The sequence below is a fragment of the Panthera tigris genome, chromosome D2, assembly GCF_018350195.1.
Source record: "Panthera tigris isolate Pti1 chromosome D2, P.tigris_Pti1_mat1.1, whole genome shotgun sequence".
NCBI lineage: Eukaryota > Metazoa > Chordata > Mammalia > Carnivora > Felidae > Panthera > Panthera tigris.
Genome location: NC_056670.1, coordinates 64,855,620 through 64,866,601, shown reverse-complemented (window position 1 = coordinate 64,866,601; position 10,982 = coordinate 64,855,620). Strand labels below are relative to the sequence as shown.

The window sequence follows — 10,982 nt, the reverse complement described above, 5'->3', positions numbered from 1 at the left end:
GATACAAGGAACCGGTGAACCTACTCAACTATTATAACAGGTGCAATCAATACATTTCTCTAGCATATTCCTGATTTCCTATTAAATCTTGGATTTTGTGCTAAGCCACGGGACTGTAATAGTTTGCAAAAGCCAAAATGGTCCCACGCCCACAGTCTGAGCTCCTTTTTTGTTTCACCCAGGACTTTGTCTTGTCCTAAAGAAGGTGGAAGGGTATGTTCACAAAACATTTAGAACATGGCTAGTAGCAAAGTGCTCTTTCAAATGAGTTATGCAAAAAGACTGGGTTTAGAATGAATGTTATAGATCACGAAAAGGGAGCAAAGCATGGCGAGTGATGGAGAAACCTCTAGATACACATACCACCATTGGAGAGATAGATGATGGAATATCTATCTATCTATCGTCACACATACAACCGCACACCATTCCCTCTACTGTCCCTCTGGCGACCGTCCCAGGCCAAGATACATTGCCTGTGCTCTGGGTTAGATCAAGGTTCCAACCGACAGAGACTAAAGGGAAAGACAAGGAATCCCTCAATCCCTCTCCAGCCAAAGGCGCTGGCAAGAGTCCTGGCTGCAGAGGAAATCTGGACTCCAGGAGGAGAGGACACAAGGGGAACAAAGGGAGAGGCGGAGAGCAGGAGGGGAGGGTCCCAGGCGCTCCCAGCCCGCTCCCAGCCGTGGGGAGAGCAGGGCGCGGACTTGGAGTCCCCGCCACTCAGGGACCGCGCCTGCCGGGGTCGCCAGACTCGGGCTCCCGCCCACGTGGCGCGCGGGATTCAACGCGCGACGCCGCCTCCGCCCCCGCCCGCCCCCTCCTCGGCCCAACTCGGACGCAGTCCGGGTCCTGAGCGCCCGACCCGCCCCCCCGGCCGGCCAGCGGAGAGCCCCGCCCGGCGCCGCCTCCGCCCGCCCCCTCCGCGGCCCAACTCGGACGCAGTTGGGGTCCTGAGCGCCCGCCCCCCACGGCCGGCCGGCTGAGGGCCCCGCGCCGCCGCCTCCGCTCCGGCCCGCTCTCCGCTGCTCTCCGCTCCCGCGACGGGGAAAGTGGGCGCCGGCGGCGGCTCCCCCGCCCAGGGAGCGCGCTCCTCGCCGGCGCGGGGCTGTGGGTCCTCGGCGCCCAGGGCTCCTGCGGCGGCGGCACCGGAGGTGTCCCGTGGTCCCAGGGCCCCGCCCGGGAGACGCCCTCGCCCGAAGCCGCGAGGCCGGGCTGCGGCCACTCCCTCCCCTCCTGGAGAGTGGCTGGCTTTGCGCGGGGAGCCGGAGTCCAGCTGCCGAGAAAGCCCCGGGGGACTTTGCTCAGCGGGACCCTGGAACTCTTCTGCTAGAGTAACCGAGAGCTACGGGCTGCGGGGCTGGAGGAGCTGAGCTGACGATCCGCACGTTGGCGGTGACCGGGTGTCCGCACACAAAGGCCACTCCACCTGGGTGACCACCACCGCGTCTTTAGTCCCGAAGTGGCGGCGAGGCGCGATCGGAGAGGTGAGGGGTGAGGGGGGTAAGCGCTAAAGTGTATTGGTGCGTCGGGTGGGGAGGGGCCTATTAGGCTTCTGACTTGGGAACTGTGCAGAAAGAAACCACTGCCGGACTCCTGCCAGGAGCTGTATCACCTCCAAAATGTTTCCATTCCCCCGGGCCCTCGATCTTCTCCAAGCCCTAACCCTGCAAGAAACTTCTGAGTTAGCAGGTAAATCCTACACTCTGTCACCATGGTCTGAAGCCCAGACAAAGAGTGGATTTGTTATTAAGTACCTGGGATGTGGGGGTGAGAGGGTTAACTTTTAGGGCAGTCTGACATTCTCAGGAAGGATTTCCCTTGTACTTGCTGCAAACTTACTCATGGGTCCAGTAAGTCCAAGATGAATTATTAGTAAGGGAATTGAGAGTGGAGAACTGCAGTGACAGGCTTTGTCCTTTGGTGCAGTCCCTCCCTCTGGGCATTCAGGAGATAGATGTAAGTTACAGAGAGAGTCTGCACGACCTTCTAAGAGCGCGCGCGCGCGTGTGTGTGTGTGTGTGTGTGTGTGTGTGTGTGTGTGTATGTTTAGAGCTGGGGCTTTTGCAGCTGGAGAATGGTTGATTGTTTTCCAGTGTGCTCCAGTCCTAGAAACATCAGTACACCAGTGACAGCAGCCCCCTGTCCTCCCCCACTGTGTGCCCTCCTTTGGTGAAGAGCATACATAAAGGATTGACCCTTCTTTATGAGGTGAAGGGATCCATAGATCACAGGAGGCTGACACTGGGGACAGTATGTGTGGTGGGCTTGGGATGAAAGCCAGTGACTTTTGGCCATGTCAGAGGACGTTTTAGAATTTGGGGAAGAAATCTGCCACTCCTCAGTGTCAGAGCTGTCGATTTAAAGTGAACCTGGAAACTCGTGGGCAGAGAAAACAACAGCTTTGGTGTTTAAGATTGAAGACCATTAACAAAGTGTGTGAAAGTTTTCTAGGCTACCATCAAGCAGACATTGAGAACATTAGGAACAAGGGCACACCAAAAATAAACATAAGTGAGTGGTGGATTTAATCAGGAAACAGAGAGATTGCTCTTTGAAATATGCACAGATTATCCTGGTTAGCACCTACTACTGTGTTTTCATTTGTAGAATAATTGCCAGAAGCCTTCCCAGAGACTTGGTACTTTAGTTAGGCACATTGCGAGCTTCTGAAATGGAAGTTTCGAGTATTGTAAGATTTTTCTGAATCTTACAAGTATTGAACAGATTTTTCTGTTCATTAGGAATTCTGTGGGACATGGGTTTAGAATGTACTGATGCAGGGGCCTCAGTTGGTTAAGCGTCCCACTCTTGATTTCCGCTCAGATTATGATCTCATGGTTCATGAGTTCAAGCCCCACATTGGGTTCTGTGCTGGCAGCATGGAGCCTGCTGGGATTCTCCCTGCATGGGATTCTCTCTCTCTCTCTGCCCCTCCCTGGCTCACACCCTCTTCTCTTTCAAAAAATAAACGTTAAACATTTTTTTTTAAATGTATTGATGCACATCACAGTAACAACATTTAGTATTTCATAGCCCTGTCCTGAGAGCATCTAGAATACCCTAGTGTCTAGCCTTGAGGACACAGGTTCTGGTTCATATGTTGTTCATATACACGTTTACTTCAACAGTTGCAGCAGAGATAATTTCCATGGAGCTCCTGGAGACCTTTGCTCTCCCTGCCTTTAACAATCGCACATCCTTAGTATCATTACCACTAAAATTATTCATTCTGCTTAAATTTGAAATTTTAAAAACTTTCTTCCTTCTTCAAGTAGTTAACTCAGAATTTCTGGCTGTAAAGGGGAAGTTTCAAACACATCCAATACGAAGTAAAGAACTTTGGTCTAGAAATACATATTGTTATCCAAGCTGCAAATTATCCCTTACCTCGTCCTGAAAGATTTCAAACAGAATGAGAGAGGGGAAAATGCATCTTTGGCAAACCAGATACTTGTGTATGTAAGGACTTACTAAGATGTATTGCCTGTGTGTGTGTGTTTGTGTGTGTGTGTGTGTGTGTGTGTGTGTGTTGCAAGCATGGTCAGATGCAGATGATTACAAGTCATATAGGGACAATGTTTTTCAAATCTTGGATGGGTTATGTGCAGGAAGGAAGTCTACTAAGGTTACTTATTGTAGTAATAGGTATGGTGGCTGTCAATGTTTGAGCACTCAAAGTCTGCTAACTCGTGAGCTTTCTCTTGATTGAAGTCTGTCATTTCTTAATCTTAACCCCCCACACACCCCATACCTTCGCTCGCTCTCTCTCTCTCTCTCTCTCTCTCTCTCTCTGTCCTCAGGAGCAGAGGTAATAATCAGTTTCATCTAGCCAGATATATCTGTTTCAGCATCTTGGGGGAGATAAACTTACTATTTTTGTGAATTGGAGTGCGTAGAATCAGAAGTAACCTCTCAAATGGAAGCAACTTGGTGAAATGAAAAACAGAGGGGAGATTTGAATTCTAGCCCTATTTATTTGTCACGTACCTTGGGCAAATTGACATAAATCTGACTTTCGATTTCTCATCTGTAAAGCAAGGTCAGTGCCAATCAGGATTAATCGACAGAATGACACATCTTGAGGCACATGAAAGGGCATTGTTGTTGTCAAGTCCTAAACACGTGTGTCGCTGCTACTTCCAACACTTTTCTTTCTCTCAGATCATTAAAGGGAACAACAGTTCATCAACCCCAAATATGAAAACAAAATCAGAAGGTCATGATTTGCCACTTTGATTTCCTCCCCCCAGAAAGAAGTGGGGCATAGGTGTCACACATCCTCTGGATCTGTCTCTTTCCGATCTTTAGCTAAAAGCCGTAGAAAGACTAATGGTTATACTAACACCTGAATCAAAGGTATGCTGATTATAGACTGCCCACATAACTTTCCAAAAATTCTGAATGGTTTTCTTACCTCCTTTTCCTCTTCTTCCTGTCTACTTTCTGTGCATTTTGCTGATGCTCTTGGGACAGCCATTTGAGGATGTACCTTTTGCCTTGCACGTGATCAGTCCTTTATTATGTATATGTGTGTGTCTGTGTGTGTGTGCACGTATGAGACAGAGAGAGAGGGACTGAGAGAGTGAGTTCAGAGGAATTTTCAAGATTTTGAGCCATTATTTAAATTCAGGTATTGACATTTGCAGCTTTGGCATACAGGCAAGACTTTTTTGATGAGAACCATGGCAAGATTTGGACCAAATGAGGGAATAGTGTAGCATGCAAGATGCCGAACAGATCATTTGTCAGGAGCAGGAACGTATTGCTTCTACACAACTTATTTTATACATGATCTGACTTTATATGATTCTGTTCACTGCCTGGTGGGGTGTGTTGTGTGTATTATTCTTTGTTCCACCGAGTTTCAAAATGCTAACTAGTACTAGTTCATTAATCCCGATGAAATTCTTGGTAAGTATGTGGTAAGCGTTAATATCTTTTCCTCACATTTTTATGCTGAATATAAGTGTATGTTTCAGTTTCTTACCCCCTTCTCTTTCTCACTGGCAACTTTGCTCAGACAGTCCTCTGCATACATAACTTATGCCATTATGATGATATTAATGTTGCATTTATCAAATTGCATGACCATCTGGTTTTTTGACATGTATGTCTTCTCCTTCAGCAGTTTTTAGACCTGACATGTATCAACACAGCCTTGGCAATTAAACCAGGACAGTATTTTGTTTGAAAATGCATTATATTCGTCATTTAAAAAAAATTCACAAATTTTGTGAGGCTTAAATGATCACTTATGTTACACCAACTAGGAAACCATCGTTCAGAAAGAATAAGTCACGTGTTCAGGCTCTTACGTGAGTGTCAGGGACAGAGCACAATTTGGAAACATTTTTGATCTGACTCCCAAATTAATGCCTGCCTTGTGGATTTTAATGTAGGCCATAGAAATCCGAGGCTGTTAAGATCTGTTTGTAAAATTATGCGTCATGAATTAACTTCAGAGGAGTTCAGGAAGAGGCACATCCTGGTTATGGATGCTCCATCTTGAGAAAAAGGAATGCTTTTAATACATACCTGGCAAATTTCATTCCTTAGTTCCAGTAGTGATTACATTGTTCTCATACTGTCCTCTTCATCTTTAAAGTTTATTTTTCAATTTATTTTGAGAGACAAACCAAGCAAGGAGAGGTGGGGCAGAGATAAAGGGAAATAAGAGAATCCCAAACAGGCTGACATGGGGCTCAAACCAACAAACCCTGAGATCGTGACCTGAGCCGAAACCAAGAGGCGAACACTCAACAGACTAAACCACCCAGGCGCCCCTTTCTTCGTCTTCAGAGAGCCTTAAAAGTCAACACTTGAGTGATTCACTGAGCACAAGTTCATAGGAAAATTTTGAGTTCTAGTCTTAGTTCATTCATTTCTGAATCAACAAGAAATCTGATTTTAGCTGGACATTGGCTGTGAAAACCAGGTTTGGTGATCATTTGTACAAGGTTTTTTTTTTTTTTTTTCAGTTGACATTTTAAATTTTAGTAGAATTGACTTTCTTTAACAAAGTTATAGTTTTTCTTTTCTGATCAGGCTCTGGCCCTAATTATGAAGGCTAGTGCATTGTGACATGGAAAGCAAGACGCTGTAGAGGAAGAAAGTATAAGATGTGGAGGCAGATGGACTGGTTTGAATCTCCTCTCTAGGAATATAGACTATGTGCTTTCTGCTTTCTGATGACACATAGTCAGCTTTTTCTCCGGAGCTCCACCCAGGTCAGAGGCGATGTTTTAGTGTCTTCCATTTGAGGGTATTGAGCTCTTTGTACTTGTGAGTAAAGTTTTGGGGAAACAAGGATGATACATTGATCTGTGTCCTTGACAGTGAGCAAACCTTCTATTTCACATGATAGGGAATACCTATTTCCCTTTTATTCACATACATATATGTGTACAGAAATTCCTGAAATTTGAAACCCACTATTTAAATCAGGTACTGGTTTTCCTAGTAAGACATAAAGACATACTAGTTTTTTTTTATATCACTTTTGTGTTGGCAAGCATGCAGTCTTTAGCTACAAAACGCGTAATCTGAGAATAGGAATTAAGCTTCTTTTTGGAATTTGCTTGTACCTTCTATATCATTAAATATTGACTATAGGGGAGGTGGGTTGGAGGATGTGTTAAATGGGTGATGGGGATTAAGGTTGAGCACCAGGTGTTGTATGGAAGTGATGAATCACTATATTGTATACCTGAAACTAACATTACACTGTCTGTTAACTAACTGGAATTTAAATAAAAGCTTTTTTTAAAAATTGACCCTGGGGATGATTCACATCTTTATCTTAAAAAAATATATGAATAGAATAGAATAGAATAGAATAGGACACAAAACCGTAGAATTAGGCACAAAAGTATTTAGAATGTTTTCTTATTTGTATCAGTAATGGCTAACATGTAAGGAATACTATGGGCCAGGGACAACACTAACAACATTATGCAAATAGTCTTATTAACTTTTCATTCTACAGGTATTTGCTGAGCACCTGGTATGTTCAGGATACCGATAAAGAAGTGTGTGTGAGATGGTGTAGAAAGTCATGAACCTTTATACGAGACTGTAGAAGAAGCAGGTCATCTGATGGCAGGACTGCTAGGGAAGTAAAGGTGAGACGGGGGCCTTCTGGCTGGGGTGCTTATGATGGCTTGTGACAAGGGTGATACTTAAATTGGATCATGAGTAGTAGTGAGAACTTTAAAACGGGAGTTGTGAGAGAGCCATAGCTCGGGATAGGCAAAAGAACTGAAGAGCAAATGTGGAGAGGACAGATTAAAATTCCTTAATCTACAATACCAGTTTTGAATGAATATGGGTATATTGCATGCCTAATGAGAAATTGAAAATCGGTCTCCCCCAAAGCAAAAATAAAAACAGAAACAAACCCATGCCGTCCCTTGGAGATACGATTGCCCTTATTTGCACATTTACATCTCATCTTGAATATCATTGCTTTTTTTTTTATCCTGACTTTTTCCTCAAATACAGTTTTCAAAACAGAGACTGTCGTATTTAGTAAACTCTGTCAGAGACATCCTGAGCCAGGCTACCCAACTGCCACTTTGCTTTATGTCTTTAAATGTATATACAAATTCCATGACTTTCCTCTCTGTGTATGTTGACTATTGTCCCATACCTCTCAAAAGTATGAAGAATGCACGTGTGTCTCCAAAGGCAAACTGGCCACATGTCATCCCTGCGATGGCCGGAGGTGATGGCCTGGAAGAGCTGTGGCCAGTGAGGAGGGACCAGACTCCTTGGAAGATGATGGCCACTGCAGAGTGCACACTCCACTCAGATCAGGTGCGTGTGTAGGAGAAGAAGAAGTTTCCTTCTTTCCTCCAACGTGCTTCCAATTGGTTTAGGAATTAAATTGACATGAGGCGGATTAACAGGATAAAAAAAAAATAACACAGTGCACACAGAGGCACAGTAATGATATTGAGACTTCAAGAAATGACCGGGGCAGACAGTTTTTATACTTTCTCAACAAAGTGGCAATAAATCTGTGAGGAAGTAACAGGAAAAGAAATGTAACTATGGGAGCTGCAGTTAGTAAAGAATTCTAAACAGAATTTGGACTGGGATGGTAAAATAGTAAAAAAGTAACAAGGGTTGTGTTTCAAACCTCCTTGGCTCAAATTTCCTATCTCTGGTGATAGAGATTGTCTTTACCTCCCATTCACATTGGAGATTTCTTGCTTTCTGGAGACGAATGCAGGTGTTGGGGCGGGGGTGGTGGCAATCAGAGTGTACTTTTAACGCTGGTTGTCTCTCAGATAACTTTTAGTTAAAATAATCAATATGTCAATGTAGCACATTTGGGAGCAGCTGGCTGTTGGCCCCTACAGAGGCAATAGTTGAAGCTTGGCAAGAAACAAAGGTGAAATCTTACTACATGAGGTTATACTGAAAGAATAGGGCTTACTCTAAAATCCGGGTGGGAATAAGAGGACCTGAATACTCTTGTAGGAAATCCTACCTGTACTTTTACATGTACATCAAAGCTGTCATGTCTCTGTTTCTGCTGAGATCTACTGAGTATGTTTATACTACCTTATATCAGTAATGTGCCTTTTTCCTGTTCAAAATGCTTCGCTCTGGAAGAATTTTGTCATATACTTCAGTTTATTATCATCATAGTCCTCAGAGATGAGAAGGACAGGTATTATTGCCTACACGTTGTGGGAAATGAAGCTAAGGGATGGCTGGTTGAGCAGAGAGATTTACATGCCAGGTGTTGGAAGAAGAGGGGCTAGAATGTAGGACACAGAATTCCATGGATACCTGGGCTTGCTCAGGCTTTTTTGCCATAGGTTAAGGAGTGAGCTATGTTTTGCCTGAAGCCTGCATTCCTGCCCATTGGGGACCACCAGTGGGCACAGGGTTCCTGGAGTCCAGGAGAACAGATAAAAGTGATATGTGCTGGGCTTTAGAGCAAGTTAGGTGGTTGAGAGTGATTGAGGGGTCATCATTAGCCTTTAGAAAGTGACCAGACAAGGTGCCAATAAGATTTACTTCAAGTCAGGTGCAATTGCCTAATGATACAAGTGTTATTTTTTATGCTGACAATTGTACATCAGACATCAATGGCTTCTTTGGCTTTTCTTGTATCTGATTGAGGCTGGCTGTTGGAGACAAGGCCAAGGGGGAGTTTGTTGAACATGAGAGCAACTCTGTTCCACCCAGATACGCTGTTTACATGACATAACAGAAACTGACTTTTAACAATGGTAGTAAAAGTCACCATGTCTTTTGAGCACATTGCAGAACATCACTGTTATTTAATTTAATCCTTACAACAACCCTGTGAAATAGGTATTATCCCCATTCTACCATTGTGGAAAGTGAGGCTCAGAGTGTTACTGACTGGGCTCCTTGGGAGTTACTACAGAACTACCGAACTCCTTGTAGTGTTAGTACAGAATAAATGGGAGTTCCAGGCAAGGCTTTTATTGGGGCTTGTGCTCAGGCACAAGGGTGACAGAACAAAGGAGAGGATCCTTCAGGCTGGCTCTCAGAGCAGAGGCTAAGGAAAGTTGCTAGAGGCTGGTGGGAAAGAATTGACATCCAAGCATGTAGAGTGGGGAGAGATACAGGAGGTTGGCATACAGGTGCAGTGGGCAGGACATGCTTCATCATGCACTGCATGTCTTGTTAAATCTTGTTAAATCTCCACGTTTGGGTGTGATTTTTTAGTGTTATAATGAGGAAGAAAGTTGGTGAAAGGTCAGGTCAGCACTGGGGTCCACCTTGGCACAGACTGGTTTGGTTCAGTCTTCACCAGTCTTCCTGGTTGAGTTCCTTCTGTGGTAAGCATCCTTCTTCCATATTTCTACAAAGTATGCTTCTCAGGAGGCATAGGGTTTCAGCTACCAACAAATGCTGAATTTCAGGGTCAGAGTTGAGAGGACCAAAGTCCAGTCCCTGCTGGGTCTTCAAGAGAAAGCTGCCACAAATTACCTAGCTGAAAGGTGGTAAACCAGGGATTCGAGTTTTGTTCTGACTTTGACTCCAGAGTTCTTTCCTCTGTCACACTGCCCTTTTTTATGGGTTCATTTTGAAGTTTCTTAGGGAATTCATGAGTCAGTTCAAGTGATGGTAAGGAGGACCCTTGGCATGAAGAGAAAAATCTACTTGTGTTCCTTTCCACATTAGTCTGTTCTCAGGTTGTTGACCTCTTTTTCTTCTTTTCATGATGTCCACCCATTCCTATGCATGCCACATGTAGCGACACCAACATACCATCTCCAGCTTGCTCTCCAGGAAGAATGAATACGTGGAAGATGGCGTTTGATTCTTCCTGCTGGCTGCTGACCCTAGAGAGACATCATGGACAACATGGACACTCACTTCAACATGAGGCTACTGAGACGTGTCATCAGGTAATTGGCCAGTCATGCTGTGCCCAATAGCTGAAGGCTTCCCAATAGCTGAAGGCTTGATGGTTCTAGGCATCTTCCCTAATTAGGATGAGAGAGGACACGGGAACCCAAACTCATGGGTCATCTGACCCAGGGCTTGCCTGTTTGAAAGGTCAAAGGTCTTCTGTTTAACTCTTCACTTCCCACACTCTCTAGATTAGAATCAAGGCACTTTTGTCACTCTGGTTTGGAAACGCTGCTCTACTCGGTACTCGTCCTGCCCTTCATGTTGCTGGGTAGGTGGAGGGATATTGAACTGGGCAGCCTTGGGTTCTCCAACTGGCAACCAAAACTACATTCAGGGATGGTCCTCAGGCCCCACATTTAAATAATCTGTGGTATTTTAAGTAAATTTTGCCTGTAGAATTAGTGTTCATTCTGTTGATGGGTGTAGGGGAGTGAGCAAGGATATTTATGTTTTAATAACCTCCAAATGATTCTTATTAACACTAAAGTTTGAAAAACATTTCCCTAGAGGATTCTTCTGTAGGCTTCCATGAACTTTCTGAGCTTGCCTACACATTGTGTGTACTTTTTTTTTTT

At 44.6% G+C, this 10,982-nt stretch overlaps 1 long non-coding RNA gene across 1 annotated transcript; it reads left to right on the top strand.

Annotated features, from left to right (window-relative positions):
- Positions 1–1,354: 1,354 nt before the first annotated feature.
- Positions 1,355–10,381, top strand: LOC102959648. Its single transcript, XR_446892.3, has 4 exons — positions 1,355–1,487; positions 6,989–7,124; positions 7,662–7,818; positions 10,247–10,381. It is a non-coding gene; the product is annotated as an uncharacterized LOC102959648 (long non-coding RNA).
- The last annotated feature ends 601 nt before the right edge of the window (positions 10,382–10,982 follow it).